This window comes from Sciurus vulgaris, assembly GCF_902686455.1.
Source record: "Sciurus vulgaris genome assembly, chromosome: 17".
Taxonomy (NCBI): Eukaryota; Metazoa; Chordata; class Mammalia; order Rodentia; family Sciuridae; genus Sciurus; species Sciurus vulgaris.
In genome coordinates this window covers 36,481,705-36,504,108 of record NC_136478.1, presented here as the reverse complement: position 1 = coordinate 36,504,108, position 22,404 = coordinate 36,481,705, and the positions used below count along the sequence as shown (strand labels likewise).

Here is a 22,404-nt window from a genome sequence, read left to right as displayed (position 1 = left end):
CTCACATTGTGAGATTGCCTTGAGCCTCACAGTAGACTTTGGACTTGAACTTTGAGCCATCTTGGTACTACTGAGACTATGGGAACTCTTGGGAATGAACTCAATGTATTGTGCATAGTCAGATGAGGGTGAGCTTTTGGAGGGGCAGAATAATATGGTTTGGATGTGAAATGTCCCCAAAAACTCACATGTGAGACAATGTAATATAATTCACGGAAGAAATGATCGGATTATGAGAGCCTTGATCCAATCAGCAGATATATCACCTGATGGTTATTATCTGAGTGGTAACTGAAGGCAGGTGCAGTGTGAATGGAGGAGGTGGGGCATTGGGTATGTGGCTTTGGGGTATATATTTGTATCTGGTAAGTGGATATTTCTCTCTCTGCTATCTGATCATCATGTGAGCTGTTTCCCTTTGCCACACTTTTCCACCATGATGTCCTGCCTCACCTTTGAGCCCTAAGAATGAAGGCAGCCACTTAAGGGACTCAGACCTCTGAAACTGTGGGCCCTAAATAAACCTTTTCCCCTCTACAGTTGTTCGGGTCAGGTCCTTCAGTCACAGCACTGAAAAAGTAGACTAAAACAGATATTTTTCACATATCATAAAATTTGCTCTTTTAAAGTACACAAGTCAGTGGTTTTTAACATATTCACACAACAACAGTTACTACTAATTCCCAAACATTTCCTCTCCTCAAAAAGAAACCCCATATTCATGAGTTACTCCCTATTTCCCTTTCTTCGAGCCCCTGACAACCACTAATCTGTTTTTTATTTCTTCACATTTCCCTATTCGGGATATATCATATAAGTATAATGACACAACATGTGGCATTTTGTAACTTGCTTCTCTCATTTAGAATAAAGTTTTCAAGTTCATCAGTGCTGAAGCATGTATCAGTTCTTTTATGGTGAAATATTATATGAGTATCTGTACAGTGTGTTTATTAATTCATCTGTCAAAGGACATTGGCTTGTTTCTACTTTTTTTCTGCTATCAACATTCATGTTCAAGTGTCCATGGAGATAGCTCATTTGAACTCTTTTGGGTATCAAGAGTGGAATGGTTTGGCTATAAGGTAACTTTTTGAAGAATTTTCCAAAGTGATTTCACCATCTGACATTCCTGCCAGCAATGTAGGTGGCTTTCAATATCTCCATATGTTTATCAACACTTGTTATTGTTCATTTGTTTTAATATAGCCATTCTAGGGGTCTTATTTGGATTTTCCTGACAAGCAATGATGCCAAGTATCTTTTCATGTGCTTTTTGGCTATCTTTAGAAAACTATGTATTCATATTCTTTATCCATTTAAAAATTATATTATGTATTGCTCTAATATTGAGTATAAGTGCTCTTTATATATTCTGGATAGTAGATTTTTATCTATTACTTAATTCATCAATATTAACAATTTACCAATATCTCTGTGGGTTGTCTTTAATTTTCTTGATAATGATGTTAAAAATCAAGTTTTTAATTTTGATGAAGTCCAACTCATCTATTTTCATTTTTGCTGCTTATTCTTTTGGCACCATATGGAACTATGTAATGATGCAAGATCATGTAGATCTATCTGTTCAAAGAGTTTTGTGATTTCAACTCTTATATTGTCTTAAATTTTTATTTTAAGACTAAGAAAATAAATGACAATGTCACAGACAGTTTTTTAAGACTGAAAAATAACAATAATTCTCTTTAATACACATTAATTCAGAGTTCAAGACCATGAAAAAGAATTGATTTCGAAGCTTACCTCACAGTATATGAAAAATATTAACTCAAAACAGATAAAAAAGCTATAACTTATAAGAAAACATAAGGAGTACATCTTAATAACCTTGTATTTGGCAATGAATTCTTAGATATGATATCAAAAATTAAAAAGAAATAAACTGGGCCATTCAAAATTAAAAACCTTTGAGCATCAAAGGACACATCAAAAAAGTGAAAAAAACACCCACAGAATGTGAGAATACATTTGAAAATCCTTTCTTTACAAAAGTCTAATATTCAGACTAAAGAGAACTTTTACAACTGAAGGACCAAAAGACCTAATTTACAAATGGACAAAGGCAGAGCAATAAAGCAAGAGAAGGAAATAAAAGGGCTAAAAATAGGAACAGAAGTCAAATTATCACTATTTGCAGATGACATGATTCTATATGCAGAAGATTCAAAAAACTACACCAGAAGACTGCTAGAGCTAATAAATTCAGTAAGTAGCAGGTACAAATTCAACATGCAAAAATCCATGGCTTTCCTATACAACAATAATGAATCTGCAGAGAGAGAAATCAAAAAAGTAACTGCATTCACAATAGCCTCAAAAAATAAAATATCTAGGGATAAATTTAACCAAGGGGGTCAGACCTCTAAAATGCAAATTACAGAATATTGTAGAAAGAAACTGAAGAAGACCTTAGAAGATGGAAAAACTTCCCATGCTCATGGATAGGCACAATTAATATTGTTAAAATGGCTATATTACCAAAAGCAATATACAGATTGAATACAATCCCCATTGAAATACCAAAGACACTCTCCACAGAAATAGGGGAAAAAAAGGTCCTAAAATTCATTTGGAAGGATAAAAGATCCAGAATAGCTAATGCAATTCTAAGCCAAAAAAAAAAAAAAAAAAAAAAAAGTCAGAGGCATCACATAGCTGAATGTGAAGTATACTGCAAAGCTATAGTTACAAAAATGTCACGGTACTTGCATATAAGCAGACACCCAGACCAGTGAAACAGAATAGAAGACACAGAGATAAACACACACAGATACAGTCACCTGATCCTTGAAAAAGGAGAAAAAGACAGCCTTTTCAACAACTCGTGCTGGAAAATGGGTTATCCATATATAAAGAAATAAGACTATCGTTATTACTCATTCTGCATGAAAATGAAATCAAAATGGATCAAAGACCTAGAAATTTCACCAGAAATTATGCAACTCTTAGAAAGAAACATAAGATCAAAACTCCAACACACAGGCACAGGCAAAATTACTTTCTCAATAGGAGTAAAGTTCAGGAAAAAATACCAAGAGTAAATCAAATGGAAGCAAATTAAAAAGCTTCTGCTCAGCAAAGGATACAATTAAGAATGTGGAGAACCTACAGAATGAGAGAAAATCTTTGGTACCTACTACTGTGACAAAGGATTAATATCCAGAACATATAAAGAACTCAAAAAACACCAAAATAACAAACAACCCAATTAATAAATGGTAAATGAACTAAACAGACACTTCTCAAAAGAATACAATAAACAAATATATGAAAATATGTTCAATATGATTAGCAAGTAAGGAAATGCAAATCAAAACCATGATTTCATCTCACACTAGTCAGAATGGCAGTCATCAAAAATACAAAAAATAATAAATGCAAATGAGGATGTAGAGAAAAAGAAACACTTTTACACTGTTGGTGGAATTGTAAATTAGTAACACCACTATGGATATCACTATGGAGGTTCCTCTCAAGGCTAGGAGTGAAACTACCATCTAACTCAGCTATATCGCTTCTCAATATTCAAAAGAATTGAAGTCAGCATTCTATAGGGATACATGCAGATCCATGTTTATAGCAGCATAATTCACAATAGCCACACTATGGAACCAGTCTAGGTGTCCACCAATGAATGAATGGATAAAGAAAATATGGTATAAATATACACAATGAATTTTTATTCAGCCATAAAGAAGAATAAAATTATGTTACTTACAGGAAAATAAATGGAACTTGAGAATAATATGTTAAGTGAAATAAGCTAATCTCAGAAAGTCAAGGGTTGCATGTTTTCTCTCATATGTGAAAGCCAGAGAGCACAAGGAAAAGAAAGGTAGAGGGTAAGCCTATGAAAATCAAAGGGAAATCAGTAGACTAAAGGGAAGGGATCAGGTGAAGGGAGGAAGAGAAGGAAAGGGCAATTATTGGGAAAGGATATTAATCAAATTATACTGAATATAAAAATGTAACAATCCCCACATTATGTATAATTACACTGCACCAATAAAAATAAAAATTTTAAAAATAAATAAATAAATAAAAATGATCAAGGATTGGACACTTCTCCAAAGAAAATTTACAACTGGCCATTAAGCACATCAAGAGATGTTCAATATAATTTGTAATTAGGGAAATGCAAATCAAAACCATAATGTGAAAGCATTTTGCCACTACCAATATGGCAATAACCTAAAAGCAGAAAATAACAAGTTGTATGGAAGAGGATGTGGGAAGAGGATGTTGGACAAGCAGGATTCTTTATATGTTCCAGTTGGGAATGTAAAATGGTGTAGAGGCTGTGGAAATCAATTTTGAAAAGTTAAAAAGATTACCATAGGACCCTGTATTTCTACTGAGGAATATATTTAAAAGAAGTGAAAAATAGATATTCAAATACTTGTTTAAGAATTCTCTTAGCAGTGCTATTCGCAATATTATAAAGGTGAAAATAACTCAAATGTATATTGCTGCATAAATGGGCAGACAAAATATATAGAGTTTTGCTCCTCACCATCAATCTTTGGATTTAATCATCTGAAAATTGAAAATATTGGAAGGGGGATCTGTATATACAGACATTTTTTCTTGCCATTATTCCCTAAACAATATAATAAATATTTATGTAGCATTTGTATTGTATTAGATATTATAAGTAACTTGGACATGACTTATAACTATATGGGAGAATGTACAAATATGCCATTTCATGTAAGGGGCTTGAGCTTTCTTGGATTTTAGTATCCTGGAAAAAGGACAATATAGATGAATAAGAATAAGTAATGTTTTATATAATTCAACTTATATGAAATAATATACACTTATATTCATAATATATACTGAGAAAAATGATTAGTGCTCATCAGGGGCTGATGGTAAGGAGTAAAACAGTGACTGCTTAATGGTATGGGGTTTCCTTTTATAACAGAGAAAAGGTATTAGAACTAGTTAGAGATGATGGATGCATATTAAAAACATACTAAATAACTTGTACAAATAGAGATTTTATCACAAGCACGATTATTAGTTTTATATTATGTGAATACTACTTCATTTAAAAAATTGACAGTTTCATCCTTATACTCCTCAATTTCCCCTAATGTTGATATTTAACATAACCATAGTGTAATTACTAAAAATAGAACATACACCAGTAGACTATGTCAACTAAAAGAGTAAAAGCAAATTTAAACCACTTTCCTACATTTTCTCATCAGTAGAGAACAACCCAGCACCAAAGGCATCCATATCTATTAAGATCATACTCAAATCAGTTTCCTCTTAAGTGTCTTTCTCTCTTGTTAAAAAATTTTTATTTATTTTTTACTGTTTTCCTATTACACTTTACTAATAGTGCTTTTGTTTGTATTAATGTTACTTGAAGAACTTTCCCTTTGACACCATAAAAGCTTCTGCAGAAACCATGACTCATTTGTATGTATAATGCCTTACCAGGATCTGACTTCTACATTTTCTATTCTTCTCTACTCTAGTCAGAAGTATTTTTTTCATAATATTATGTTCGAATTCAATATGGAACTATACATAGGCTATCTTCAAAAACAAATTTGATGCTATTTAACTTCAATATAATGGTCAACACAGTATTCAACTGACTGGATAGCAAAAAAGGTGGTTTTATTTGTGCATTCTGATGTCTTTGGAAAGCAGAGACACAATGAACTAATTTGTTCTTAGCGGGTAGAATCTGGGGGGAAAATAAGCATTCATCAGGAGGAAATTATCTCTATACAGAGTCTGTGTTTTACAAACAGCAACCTCTTCCCAACAATATTTTTCTAACTTACATCTACACTTCATCCTAAACAAGACAGTAAAATCAAAATCAATTACATTCATATAAATTAATTATATTATTTTAACAAAATGCCCAAAATACGAGGTTGAAGCAATTAGGGGAAAAACATAGATACAACATAAAATTCAGCTCAAAGAGGCTACTCATGTTTCTCAGTGATAAATTATCATCAGAGTAGTTGGCAATCTAAATCCCTATATAATTTTTAATAGGTTTACTTAGAAATAAGTTATAGGGAGAATTTTTGAAAAATTCAACTAACTTGTGACCTTCTGTCCTAGGAATTATTTAACCAAATGTATATCTCAAAGAAAGAATTATTACTAGAACAATAACAAAGTAAAAGTCAAAAAGTAACAAACTATAGGCCAATTTCAGCAGTAATGTTTATTTCATTAAGTCATGTATTCCTTTAAAAATTCAGAATTCACTGCTAAAAGTTAAAATAAAAATTAATTGGATTTCACATTAAAATCTGAATTTCTAACTTCTGAAACACCAGAAGGTCTGGCAACCAACTAGCCCTATCTGACATAACTAGTGGCTACAGGCAGCTGAAAATGCAGTCTTCCCAAACTGCTTCACTCATTTTGTTTTCCTTCTATATTTGAATTTATAACTCCTAAAAAAAAGTTAATTGTAAACTTGCTTTCTTAAACATTTCAAATCAATATTCAAGTTTTTCCTAATATTTTAAGCTTTATATTGTTGCCTAGGTTTGCTATTTTACATTTACATCACTTAAAAGGCAACAGCTGACTCAAGAGTTTATTTTATACACAATGTCCATTTATCACTCTGAAGTTTACTAAAGGTGGGGAGTGGAAGGGAAAGTTATAGTTTCATTTAGCAGGGCACTGACAATGACTGAGAACAGAATGTTATATACATAAGCACACACACATAATTGTCTATCAGAATTGCAATTTACAATTGAATAAAAAATTCATTTGCTTTTCTTTTAAATTACTCTTTGTACACACACTGAGAAGCAGGAGCAGATACCATGTATTTCAGGCAAGTGGAATCATAAACTATAATCTTTTCGCATATGATTTCAACTCTTCTTAAAGACTAAGGTCACAAATACAAACTGCTCTGATTATAAGGTAGAAATGGTAGAGGTAAAAAGGAGGGTAATTCTAAGTCATATTTTCTGTTCTGTGACATTTCTTAACTCTAGAGAATTTCAATTATTAGCTTTCCTCCCCAGAAAATATAATTATGTCAATGTGCACCAATTTGTGGATACTGTCACCCTTAACCGAAAAGAATAGCATTTATCAAAGGATGAATTTAAATGTAATTAATGTCCACTGTACATTTTAGTTGCCTATGGTAACTGCTTGTTGAAATGACTGCTAATCTAATCACTTTTCAAAGAAGAATCTGTTTCTAGTTCAGTGTTCTTCAAACATTTTTGCTTAGATATGCTTTAAACAAATTTTGAAAACTATGTGCCTCCTAACACACTTAAGTCCATTTCCAAGAAAAATAATCTGACTTTGTCAGTTTAAAAAGCTGTAAAAGAAGTCATCTTTGCATCTATTATATTTATTGAACTTTAAAAAAAGATTAAAATGTATCTAGTGAGATATACATGAAATACTGAATATTCATAATCATTTACACACACACACATATTCAAATACAAAAAACAAAAAAGCTTGAATAAGGTCTTCCTTAGTAGGCAGAAATTATACATTTTACCCTTTTATACTTGAACCTGTACTTGCACTCCACTTTGTTAGAAAACCTTACAATGTTTCTATACTTGGAGGTCTTTTTAGTGATGATGGTAGCAAAATTCTCAGAAACAATATGTCTATGAAGAGTCTAAAATTAAAATTATTTGAATTGGTTTTGTTTATGGATCTTACTGTTTTAAAAAAACTCTCAGATGAAATTATTTCCACTACCAGTAAACAACAGAAGACATATATAGTTTGATAACTTATTAAATCAAAGGTAAAACTTTATTGGAAATGCACATTTAAAATATATTAGTTTATACTTAAAATAACATCTTACTGCTAGAGTGAGATAGAACTCAATGTAAAGTCTACTTCTACTTTTCATTTTTGTAGATGTTAAGAAATCTCCCTCATACACAGAGGAAGACTGGAAAGAAAGGACATTTATTATAGCTATGACTCTCAATCCTCTGGACTCTTCTGTAGTCATGTCAAAAAACACATAGCTACCTATCACTGAAAATAATTTCTATTGTTCTATTATTTAGGTCTTCCTTTAAAGTAACTGAAAGCAAGTAATTGGGTTTTGACTGTAAAAAGGTGTGTAACTAATTCATTAGAGTCATTCACTTTCTCATTTTTTAAGAAGTATAACAAGGCGTTTTCAATATATATGAAAATTACTATTGGCTATACTAATTACTGTTTACTTTTAAGTACCTCATTTAAGAAGGATTTTGGAAAACCCTTTCATTGCACTGCCAATTTCATATAGTTAAATAAAATATTTATAAATTATTACATGCTTTAAATCTATTTTCAACAAACTCTCCCTAAAAATATAAGGTTAAGAAATTATCCTTAATTTTTTAGGCATGACAAATGGGTTGTGATTAAGGTTTTTTAAAATAAAAATCCTTATCTACAAGCACATATTTTTAAATATTTATGGATTAAATTTTTTTCTTTTTAAAATTTTTATTTTTACAGACTGCCGTAGATTAAAATTTTAAGGAGGGATTTGTAAACAGAGAAATTGTAGACAAAAAGGTGTTGATAAAATAAGAACTTGTCATTAATTGCTGAAGCTGGGTGACACTTCCATTATGTGCAAATTCATTCTCTTATTCTACCTTTACAAATGTTTGAAATTTTTCATAGTGGAAAATTAAAAACAAAAACAAATTTAGAAGTACTGATTTAGCTCATTCAATATAGGGAAAAGGACTGCCACATAACCCAATTAGAAAAGTCAGACCTTGTTGTTAAATCAATCTCCCAAAGTTATTTCTGCCAGAAATAAACCTCATGTTTCCAATTCAAATAAATGTTAATATGTGTTTTAAGGAATATTATAAAAGACTACTGATAAATTACAGAATATAATGTGTGGGACCTTACCAAAAGCAGTCAAGATTAAAACAATGCAGTTCTGATAATATTTATTTTTATTAAATTGTACATTAAAAACAAAACAGTAACATAATATGCTACTGAGCATTATTTAATTTAAAGCAATGCAATTCGAAGTTATACGAGAAACATGATTTTAAAGTGTCCTGCAATAAATGTGCATGCACACTGAATCTGGGTTTGACTTTTGGAGTACACTTAAATAAAAAGAGTGTAAAAATCAGGAATTATAACAATATTTATTTTTCATTCTATTAATTATAACAAACTTCTCTTTTGATTTTAATAAAAGAGAAAGGTATATGCTGCAAAATAATTTGCCGGGCACAGTGGCCCATGCCTGTAATCCCAACAGCTGGAAAGGTTGAGACAGGAGGATCAGGAGTTCAAAGCCAGCCTCAGCAAGAGAGGTACTAAACAACTCAGTGAGACCCCATCTCTAAATAAAATACAAAATAGGGTTGGGGATGTAGCTCAGTGGTCAAGTGCCCCTGAGTTCAATCCCTGGTACTCCCTCCCCCAAAAATTTGGCTTACAAGCTGGCATGCAAATTTATTCCTTATCAATAAGTTACAGAAAATAGTTAACATGAAAACTTTATAAGAAAAAAGATGCTTGATTTTAAATGGGATTTTCTTGATATGATTTGCTAAGATACAATGCTGTATTACAGAAAAGTACTCGTCAAATATGAAAAAATTATGTAAAAGTTTTACCCTTGGGTTTGCTAGTCCTAGACAGCATTCTAGTTACATCTGAAACCATTATTGCCATTATCCCAAATGACTTTGGCATAAAATGTACCCTTCCAGTTGATGATGTACCCTAATGATAAAGTACGAAGAGTAGCTGAAAGTTCTACTTTTTAGAATTTGGTATTTCTTATGGATGCTGTCTTTGTTTTCTTCTCCCAGGGATCCCTCTCAATAATAATGGATTCTTGTTAATTGTCAGGGATGAAAGAAGCAAAGTTATTAAAATTGTCATTCCTATCACAACTCCACCCTAGCAAGTCGGAATTCAGAATACCTCTATGTTCACAAAAATGTCTACTTTTGGAACAAGCTTCACCTTAAGAGAAATACTTAAAGAAAAGTAGAAAGTCTCTAAGTTTAAGATATCTTGATTACAACTGTTAACAGGAGTTTTCTCCTGTTTTTGGAGCCTCTGGGTTTTCATCATGCAGGAAATGAAGCATTAGTAAGATTTAGGAAGGGTAAGGAATGTGGAATTCTCACGTGAAGGAGGAAGAAGTTATAGTGAAAACAAGTACACAGTCAGACACAACAATTTTAGGTTAAGAGCAAGGTTTAGGTTATGAAATGTGAGCATCTAGAAGGTGATTTCCTTAAAATGATCTGGGCTTGAATATTATTTTGCCTGTCAACAGTTATTGTAAGGTAAATAAACATAGCCTACTATGTTGTGTTTCCAAGAATGGAATCATTATTTCCCATCTCAAGTTCTGTTTTGCACTTCAATTTTGCCATGCTTATCTCAAGAGGCAGACTATGCTTTCCTGAACCCAATTAATATTCGATCTATTTTGACCAATAGAATGTAACAAAAGTGATGCTATTTAATTTCTAGAACTGAACCTTAAGAGATCTGCAGTGTTGGCTTAGACTTTTTAGAATGCTCCTTCTCAGGAGGGGAAAAAAAAAACAACACTATCCTATGAAGAACTGCAAGCAAGCCATATTTAGAGAGCAGCTTCATGATGAAGAACCCACCTCTGTCAGTATGATGACAAGAACACAGTTTTAGAATCTGGAAGATCAAAATTAAAACTATAGATTTTCATTCATAAATTGTGACCTTGCTGTGGTCACTTAACCTTTGAGCCTCTGTATCCAGTGCTACTCAATAAATATTTTTAAAAGCAAAAAGGATTGTTTTGAGATTATTCTATTCCTTCCCTATCTAATTCAGCTTCAAAGAGGACAGATAAACTGTGCAGCCAATGGTATGCCTCCTCTGGAGGGGCAGAGCGAGAAGAAGGATGCATGGGATAAAAGTAAAGAAACATCACTGGGGAATAAATTCACCCCTGAAAATTCTTGATGAATCATTCACTGGCTCTGGACCTCAATTAGAATTTATAGTGTGAGACCAGAACAATCCTATAGACTGCTCAGCAGTAACATCCTATGTTCATAAGAAAAATATGAAGCTTTCCTTCAGCCAATATTCTCACCTTAATAGGGTACACGATGTCAACATTACACTGAGGAGATGTGCTTAGCAGCACTGGTTCTTAGAGCAGGCAGAAACAGAACAGAGACTTTGAAAAGCATGTGCTTCACAGGTAAACTCACACCTCCACTCAGCACAACTGTGCAACTCATTCAAGAACTAGAGCTAAGTGTAGACCTCCAGATTGTTCAAAAAATTTTTATTTACCTGAAGGGCATTATCAACAGCACATAAATTTTATAAAAGTGTAAGAGGGAACTAACAAAACAGAACTATTTTCAGAAACTGTAAATTATTCTGATGTATTTTACCCTAACATGAAATTGTTTTGTTTCCTCTCTTCTTTGAGACATGATCTTCCTATGTTGCCCAGGCTGGTCTTGAACCCTTGGCCTAAAGAGATCCTCTTGCCTCAGCACCCTGAGTTGAAATTGTAATATATCTTAAGTTGACACAAAGATTGCTATATACATGGCTTTTAGAACTATGCTTAAGTTGACTTTTTTCAATATATATGTAAAGGGTAATGAAAGATAACACAAAACGGTTTCTCCTCAGAGAAGGAAAGACAATTTCATTATATGATAATAAAAATATGAAGAATTAAAGACACTTTTAATCAATTAATACCTTCATAATGAAACATTATTATCAAATTTCTTTGCACAGAAACTATACCTTATGCTTTTCAAAAAGCTGATATCACTCTGAATAATTACTATAAAGATGCTTCTAAAATTAAGATTTAAATAAAGGTGAGAGGGAGGTTTCAAGATGGTGGTATAGAGGAGGTTGCTTTCCTGGGTGTTCCATGGCATAAAACCAAGAAAGCAAATAGGCAGTTTCTCAGCAAGGTGGATTAAAAAAATAAAATACAAAAAGGAGTTTCCTGGTAATTAATTCTGCACATCAAAGCAGACTGGGGACTAAGGAGGTTGAATATTATGAAACAAAGATGAAATACCCACCATCGCCATGCGGCTGCCATCACCAGGAACACCTGCCTCAGTGGGCCATCACCCCCATGAACAAAGTGGAGGGATAAGGTAATTAAAGGAACCTGCATGTATAGGAGGCCTGAGGCATATCTAGATACAGAGAGATGAGAGATTAAAGACACTGCCTGACTAACATGAAAACTGTGCTGCACAATATCCATGTGTGGGAAAGAAGCAGCATCTTTCCCATACATCAGTTGAGGACAGAGGAAGGAGCCATTATGCAGCTGTGGCTTGCGGGCCAGTAGCTGGTGAAACCAATTCCTGAGACACCTGAGTTTGGTCTAAAATACAGGCCGGGCAAAACCACATCACTTGACATGGAGTGTGCTTAAGTGACCAAGAGAATATCGAACATGGGGAGAAATGTACACAGGGGAATACAGGTTATGGAAACCCACTGTGATCCCCCAACTCTATCCAGATTGACTGCTTGCAGGACAGGTTGGGAGAGATTCAAAATGGTCAAGGCAGAGAGATTTGAGTTTAGAGACTAAACCCAAAAGACAAGGAAACCAGGGGGCCTTGAGTGATAGTAAGGATTGGCTCCTCTACCTTGTGAGTGGAACCCAGGGGAGATCCCTGAGGTGCAGTCTCCCAGCGTCAACCTACAACTGCTGGGCCCTGGAGGTACAATGAGTTAAAATCCTCAAACCAACTGCCATTCAATGAAGAACCAGGAGCCTACTTAAGCATAAGCCCTATCTCCAGGAGCTCTGCCTGTAGGAATTCCTCTCAAACTCCCAGCCACCCCACCTAACACTGATGAGAAAGGAAGCCGAGAATCTTTTGAACTCAAGTGAGAACAATTCTTTAAATTTTCATCAAATTTTTTGAAAAAAAATTTAATTTTCTTTTTTTTCCCCTCTGTTCACTTGTGACCTGAAAAAAAATTTATACATATGCATATTTTTTCTAGATCTCATTTCTAGCATTTTTTGAAGGCAGCTTTTCTTTTAAATTTATTTATTTTGATTTACTGAAGGCAGTTATTTTTCATGGATAAGTGTTTTAAGGACTAGGATTTTTTTTTGTTTGCTTGTTTATTTTTTTCAATACTTTAGTTGTGGATGGACACAATTTCTTTATTTTGTTTATTTAGTTTTTTTATGTGGTGCTGGGGATCAAACCCAGTGGTACATGCAATCTAGTCAAGGGCTTTACCACTGAGCCACAACCCCCGCCCAGGACTAGGAGGTTTGATTACTATATTTTGGTTTTGTTTTATATTCTTATATATTTTTTTAAAATTTTATTTTATATATTTTTCTCTCACTTATATGCTTCCCGTGATTCTCTTTCTTTTCGTCTGCTAATAGCCAATCTCTAATGTTCTGTCTTTCACTTTCCCTTTAATTTTTTACTTCTATTTTCTCTCTTCCTCCCCCATGATCATCATATCCTACATCACTTCTGTTTTCTCCCTATCCAACATTTGTAATTATAAACCCTTTTACACACTTACTGTTTATACTGTGTGCAATAACTGATCATATCATTTCTGTTTATTGTGACAATTAACATTGTAAATGTCCTAGCAGGAACTGTTTGGTTCAATGATATATATTGTTTGTATTTGTTATTATTATTTGTCTCCCCCTAAATGGTGAGGTACTGCAATCCTTCAGGGACACCATAAGTCCACTGTTAGTCCATCCTTACTGTTAGATGGGTAGAAACACAAACAACATGAAAAAGCAAGGGAATAAATTGCTCCAAACAAACCAAGATACTTCAACAAGAGAATCCATTGATACCACAGATGAAGAAATGTCAGAGAAGTAGTTTAGAGTGTGCATAGTTAAACTGATCTGTGAGGTAAAGGGCAAAGCAAAATGAAATCAGAAAGAAAATATATAGGAAGTAGCCAGGTGTGATGGAGCACGCTTGCAAACCCAGTGGCTTGGGAGGTTGAGGCAGGAGGATCATAAGTTCAAACCTAGCTTCAGCAACAGAAAGATACTAAGCAACTCAGTGAGATCCTGTCTCTAAATAAACGGCAAAATAGGGCTGGGATGTGGCTCAGTGGTTGAGAACCCCTGAGTTCAATCCTTGATATTCCCCCACAAAAAATAAAGAGAATACAGGAAGTGAGCAATTACTTCAATAAGGAGATAGAGATTCTGAAAAAAGAAAAAAAAAAAAAAAGGAAGAAATCCTCAAAATAAAGGGTTCAATAAGCCAAATTAAAAATTCAGTAGAAAGCATCACCAGCAGATGAAACCACAAGGAAGACAGAGATTTAAGCAATGAAGACAAAATATACAATCTTGAAAATAAAGTTGACCATGGAGAAAAGATGTTAAGAGACCATGAAGAGAACTTCCAAGAAATATGGAATAACATGAAAAGACCAAATCTAAGATTTATTGGGATAGATGAAGGTATAGCGATACAAACCAAAGAAATGAACAATATTTTCAATGAAATAATATCTGAAAATTTCCCAAACCTTAAGAATGAAATGGAAAATCATATATAAGAGGTTTATAGAACTCCAAATACGCACAATTACAACACATCCACACCAAGGCATATCACTGTGAAAATGCCTAACATACAGAATAAGAATAGAATTTTAAAGAATATCAGAGAAAAATAACACATCACATTAAGAGGGAAGCCAATCTGGATCTCAGCTGATTTCTCAACTGAGACCCTAAAAACAAGGAGGTCTTGCAATAATATATACAAAGCTCTGAAAGCAAATGAATACATACTGAGAATACTATACCCATCAAAATTAAGCTTCAGAACTGATGATGTTAAAAAAAAAAACCTTCCACAATAAACAAAAGTTGAAAGAATTCACAACTAGAAGCCTGTAATACAAAACATACTCAATCTTTCATGAAGAGGAAATGAAAAATAAAAGTGAAAACAAGCAAAGGGAGGAACCACAGTAGAAGAATAGTCAATCAAAGGAGAGACTAATTCAAATTAAAAACCAGAAATAAATCAGGTAACAGGAAATAAAAATCAATTCTCAATACAACATTGAGTGTAACTAGCCTAAACTCATCAGTCAAAAAACAAAGGCTAGCAAATTAGATATGAACCACAAACCAACAATATACATTACATAGGTAATGACATCCACAGACTGAAGATGAAAGGATAGAAAAAAAAAATCATTCACATGGGCCTCCTAGATAAGCAGGGGTTTCTAAACTATCAGATAAAGTGGACTTTAGCCAAAGTTAATCAGAAGGGAAAAAGGACATTTAATCCTGCTTAATGGTAATATATTCAACAAGACATAACAATTATACATATGTATGCCTCAAACAAGGAAACATCTACATACATCAAACACTTCTCAATTTCAAGAATTAAACAGATCACAATACAATAAGACTGGGAGACTTTAGCACACTTTTCTTATCAGTGGATAGATCCTCCAAATAAAAACTAAATAAAGAAACTATAGAACAAAAAAAATACAATCAATAAATTGGACTTAACAGACATCTATTGAATATTGATTCCATCAATGATTGAATACACTTCCTTAGCAGCACAAGGATCCCTCCCTAAAATACACACATTTCAGGGCACAAAGTAACTCTCAGCAAATATTAAAAAAATGAGACAATAACTTGCATTCCATCAGATCATAATGGAATCATATTAGAAAACAATGAAAAAATAAAACAGAAGCTACTCTAACATCTGCAACTAATACACTATTGAATGAAAAATGGATAGCAGAATAAATTAGAGATAAGTGAAAATAGTGACACTATGAAAGCAGTTTGAAGACGAAAGTTCACTGTATCAAACTCATTCATTAAAAGAACTGAAAGTCAGCAAATAAATAATCTAACATTACATCTCAAACACTAGAAAAAAGAAGAACAAATCAACACGAAAAGCAGTAAAAGACAGGTAGTAATAAAAACCAGAGCTGAAATTAATAAAATTAAAACAAAAAAATAAAAAAAATCAATGAAGAAAACCTGATTCTCTGAAAATATAAATAAAAGCAATAAACTATTAGCCAAGTTTTCCAAGAGATAGAGGGAAAAAACTCAAATTACTAAAATTTGTGATGAAAAAAGAAATATCAAAAGGTCACGAGTGAACTATATAGGATAATTAGAAACTATTTTGAAAAATTGTACACCAATAAAATAGAAAACCTGAGGACACTGAAAATTCCTACAAACAAATTACCTACCCAAATTGAATCAGGAGGACATAGAAAATTTAAATGGATCAATTTCAAACAATGATATTGAAGATGTCCTCAAAAGCCTACCAACGAGAATGGGATCCTAATTAGAATGAGTTATATTCCATGCACATGTAATATGCAATATTCACTCTACTGTCATGTATATCTAAAAAGAACAACAAAAAAATAGGGAAGACTATGAATTAAAGGTTCTCAGCTGAGTTCTACCAGACCTTCAAAGAAGAATTAACACCAATCTTCCTCAAATTACTCCATGAAATAGATAAGGGGGGAACACTTCCAAACTCATTCTATGAAGCTATTATCACCCTGATACCAAAACCAGGTGAATACACATCAAGGAAAGAAACCTTCAGACCAATATCCCTGATGAACATAAATGCAAACATCCTTAATAAAATACTGGCAAAGTGCATACAAAACATATTACCATGATGAAGGGATATAAGGTTGGTTCCACATGTGGAAATCAATAAATATAATTCAAAACTTCAATAGTCTTAAAGACAAGCATCACATGATTATCAATAGATGCAGAAAATGCATTTGAAAAAATATAGCATCCATTCATGTTTAAAACAATAGAACAAGTAGGAATATTAGGAACATATGTCAACATTGTAAAAGCTATATACATTAAACCCAAGGCCAACATCAATGTAATTGGAGAAAAACTGAGAAAATTCCCTCTAAAAATGGGAATAAGACAGGGATGCCTTCTTTTACCACTTCTATTCAACAAAGTCCTTGAAACTCCAGTCAGTAATTAGAGTGAAAAAAGAAATTAAAGGGATTTGAAAAGGAAAAGAGCTCAAACTATCTCTATTTGCTGACCACATCATTCTATATTTAGAAGACTGAAAACAACTCCAGCTGAAAACCTCTAGAACTCATGAATGAATTCAGCAAAGGAGCAGGACATAAAATTAACACCCATCAATCAATTGTGTTCCTATACACCAATGATGAATCAGCTGAAAGAAAAATTAGGAAAACTCTCCCATTCACAATATAGTAAAAACAAAAACAAAAACAAAAAAAACAACCTTGGGAACCAATCTAACAAAAGAGGAGAAACATCTCTACAATGAGAAGTATAAAATACTAAAGAAATAAATTGAAGATGACCTTAGAAGATGGAAAGATGTCCCATGTTCTTTCATAGACAGATTTAATATTGTCAAAATAGATAAACCACCAAAAGAGTTCTACAGATTTAATGCAATTCCTATTAAAATTCCAATGTTGTTCTTCATAGAAATAGAAAAGACAGACCTAATATTCTTTTGGAAAAATAAAAGGCCCGGAATAACCAAAGCAATCCTTAGTGAGAAAAGTGAAGCAGGAGGCATCTCAATACCAGATCCTAAATTATACGACAGAGCTATAGTATCAAAAAAAACCCCCTGGTATTGGTACCAAAACAGACATGAAGACCAATGGAATAGAATACAAGGCAGAGACAAACCACATAACTATAGCTTTCTTGACAAAAGCACCATAAATATGAAGTTAGCCTCTTTGACAAATGGAAAAAGTAGAAATCCAAGGGTAGCAGAATGAAATTGAACCCCCATCTCTCACCCTGCACAATACTCAACTCGAAGTGGATCAAGGACCTAGGCATTAGACCAGAGACCACATGCACTGGAAGAAAACGGTTGGGCTCAACTCTCCAACATGTCAGCTTAGGAATCAACTTCCTCAATAAGACTCCTAAAGTGCAAGAAGTAAAATCAAGAATCAATACATGGGATGGTATCAAACTAAAATCTTCACAGCAAAGGAAACAATCAAGAATGTGAAGCAAACGAAATGGGAGAAAATCTTTGCTACCTGCAACTTAGAGCATTAATCTCTAGGATATATAAAAATCTCAGAAAACTTAACATAAAAACAAACAAACAAAACAAAAACCCAAAAATATCCAAATAACCCAATCAATAAAAGGGGAAAAGGAACTGAATGGGCACTTCACAGAAGAAATACAAATGATCAGCAAATATATGAAAAAATGTTCAACTTCTTTAGCAATTAGATAAATGCAAATTAAAACTACCCTGACATTCCATCTCACTCCAGTTGGAATGGCAACAATCAAGCATACAAGTCACAATAAATGTTGGTGAGGATGTGGGGAAAAGGGTACACTCACTCATACACAGCTGGTGGGACTGCAAATTGGTGCAACCACTCTGGAAAGCAATATGGAGATTCTTGAGAAAACTTGGAATGGAATCACCATTTGACCCTATTATCCTACTCCATGGTATATACCCAAAGGATTTAAAAATCATCATACTATAGTGACATAGCCACATCAATGTTTATAGGAGCTCAATTCATGATAGCAAAGATATGGAACAAAACTAGGTGCCTTTCATCAGATGAATGGATAAAGAGATTATGGTATATATATATATATATATATATATATAGGAATATTACTCATGAGTAAAAAGAATAGACTTTATGACTTCTGGCAGTAAATGGATGGATTTGAAGACTATCATGCTGATTGAAATAAGCAAAAACAGTAAAACAGCAAAGGTCAAATGTTCTCTCTGAGAGGTAGGTGCTAACAAAGTGGGGCGGGAGAAAATAGAAGTTCAATGGATTAGACAAAGGGGAATGAAGGAAAAGGAGGGGAGATGGGAATGGGAAAGACAGTAGAATGAATTGGACAAAACTTTCCTATGTTCATATATGTGTACACCACCACTGAAACTCCACATCAGGTACAACCACAAGAATGGGTTCCTAATTAGAAGAAGTTACACTCCATGTATGTATAATATGTCAAATTACACTCTACTGTCATATATAGCTAAAAAAGGACAAATTTAAAAAGTAGGCACTGAAAGTATGATTTAAAATAAATAATAACTCTACCTACTCTAAAATAAATAAATAAAAAGTGAATAAATTGTGAGAATAATCTTAAGGGATTCATTTAAAACAAAACAACAAAAAAAAAAATTCACTTAAATATCCACCAGAATCAAACAAAGCAGTATGATAAATCATCAGAAAATTTTAAGTCAATATAATTGTCCCTTCCAAAGTATCTAGTAGGATTCCAGAAAATAAAATTATGGACCTTTAAATAACTATGACATGCCCCTTGAAGTAATCACAGTATATAAAATTATAAGGCATCTACTAAAGTTTTTCATTATTTATGTAGTTTAATTTTAAAAAATTTTTAAATTGTAGATGGACATAATATCTTTATATTATTTATTCATTTTTATGTGGTGTGAGACCTGAACCCAGTGCCTCACACATGCTAGGCAAGTGTTCTAACACTGAACTCCAACCCCAGCCCTGTAGTTTAATTTTGAAAAGAAAATATTTGGGTGACAAAGCTGGGGAAATAAATGAATTTATCACCAAAAGCAAAGTTTAGGAAAAGAGAAAAGTTAGAAAATTGATGTCATATTTTCATGGAAATACTGATAAATATCTGATTTCAGAAATTCTTCTAGATTCCTTTTATTAATAGTGTTAAAAAATATAAGTGGTATGTTAAGGTAAGAAGGGTGGAGGTTGCCAGAGGAATCCTAAAGCCACCCTTTTGCTTAAGATTCTGAGTACTAATGTGGACTCAAAATTAAAACCCGTCTTAAGGATTATCATTTGGTTTTACTTTTTGCCATAATTCCCACAGTAATTTTCAAATTCTTTCTAAATAATTGATTTAAATGGTCCAATATCACTTTATTGTCTCAAGATGAATAATAAAAATATTTGACAGAACATTATATTTGCCTTTAATAAAAATCATAGGTCTAGGTGTTTTCATTCTAATACTAAAAACAATATTCTGAATGTTTATGCAACATCAGCTTCAATTACCCTTTCATAGAAAATTCTAATTAATGATAATCTCACATCACTGCAGACGCTGCTCTAACACATAATAGGAAGATGTTTTATCTAAGTAATGTAGCACATTATTACATGATTTCAAGTGAGTATAAAGTGAATTTGAGGCACAAAGTAAAGTTTTATCTTTGAGTATCTAACATACTTTGTCTACTGTACTAAGGTAGTTTCACACCCTTCTTGTTCCTGCCAGAGAACCCCATTACACCAATTACATGGGGTCCTTCTACTTATTACCACTGCCTTCCTAGACTGACTACATTGACCTTTACTCTAGCCAGTGTTTGCTAAGTTTTATTTGTGAGTAGTCTTCCTATTTCCAAGTATGTACTGGGTCAGGCTTTCTAGCCTAATTCTATGGGGGTATTTAGTATTCTATTTAAAGATCATTACAAATTTCAAGTAAAACTAAACTGCTGGTCAAATTTAATTAAGATAATTTTGGGTCTGGCATACCCATAAAGCATAGTACTTAAGTTGCAAAAGTTAGGTTTCTTAACAAATCAGGCAAGTTTAGACCTCTTGATCAATAACACTGGGCTAACAACCAAGGTCTTCTGAGTTGTTTAAAATGTCAATGCTGATTGCTTTTTCACTTATACACCTATTCATATGTCTACTGGTTATAAAACTGATAAAGCCTCTTATGGTTTGAATGTTAAACGTCCTCTGAAGATTTGTTGAAGAGCCTGAGGCACTATTAGGAGGTGGTATAGCCTTTAGGAGGTTGTGCTTTCTAGAGGAAAGTTATCTTGGGAGAGTTCTTAAAGAGGATATTTGAGCCCTGGTTCCCCCACCCGCTCTGAAGCATGGTGGCCAAGACGTGAATAGACCTTCTCTGCCGCGTGTTCCTCTCCTTAACACAGACCCAGAAACAATGATGCTAAAGGACAATTGATTGAAACCTTTGAAATTGTGAGCCAAAATAAAAATTCCCCCTTTTAAGTAGATTTTCTCAGTTATTTTGACATGGTGATGAGAGCTAACATATGACCTAAATGTATTTTTCTTATTTTAGTAACATATTAATGCTTGCCTTCACAAGAACGTATTCAGCTTTTGCTAGTATGCTGTGAATCCAACAATGCTATGGATAGAATTTTTTAATATATTTTTGGTGCAGGGGATTGAACCCTAACTTACACCCTGATCTTGTTAACTACACACATAGCCCTGAGACACATTCTTTTCTGTGAGTTCATATAGCTTCATTCTTTAAATTAGCATTAAAACAAACCTTAGATTGAAACTTGTCACTCAGAGTAAGGTTAATATTATTTAAATGTAATAAGTTTAAATGAGAGCTATCATAATATACTCCAGAATATTGAAGTATACTAGAATATAATGTATAAAAAGTGCAAGTGAACGTGTTTTTAAACAGAGTAAGTTTTAAAAGCTATGCATTTTGAAGAAGTATTAGAAAAAATATAGAATTCAGAACAAATAAGCTATGACACTGTCACATGATATTCTAAATCATAAAGATATTAGAATTTTACTTTTTAAATTTCAAAACAGCTATTTCATAAGTTTTAATGTCCAAGTCTCAAACTATAACGCATTAAGGATATTCCAGTGATGTCTGATTAAAATGGGGGTTATCATATAATAAACCTGCCCAAACACATCACATTCTCAATCATATGTCTGCATTTGAAGAAAGACAAGACAGAGTTTCCTACACTGTCCCAACCTGCTGTGATCAAAGTGTGTCGGGGGGTGCTGTGTCTTTCCCTCTCCTCACCTGTACTCAGTTCCTCCTAGATAAGACCACACAAGCAAATTAAGATCTGCTTCAAATTCATCTTTAAAGGAGGACTTAATTTCAAGTATTTTGCCAAGTATGTGAAGGAAAGTTTCTCATTCAAGAGCCATTATTATTCTTTCATTTACTATGATCAGTCTTGAAACACTGTATTCTTTATGGAAAACCTTCAGAAAAAGTGGCAGGAATTCTGACAGTTTCTCCTCAGAATTCCTTAAACTTCAATAATTTTCTCATTGATGTGCCTATGAATCACATTTCATGACTAAGGTGAATTCCAATCAGGACTACAGCTATCCATCCTATTTAAACTGTCCCATTTCTAAAAACATCTAATGAACCAATATTTAAATGAACGCCTGTAACGTTTGTATCTCTAATTTTCAGAGGGATAAAAGAACTAAGCCAAT

General features: G+C 33.1%; 1 protein-coding gene across 2 annotated transcripts in view; it reads right to left on the bottom strand.

Moving 5' to 3' along the window:
• ITFG1 (integrin alpha FG-GAP repeat containing 1) overlaps positions 1 to 22,404 on the bottom strand; it is a 264,804-nt gene that overhangs the window by 234,678 nt on the left and 7,722 nt on the right. The gene's annotated exons all lie outside the window — the stretch shown is intronic.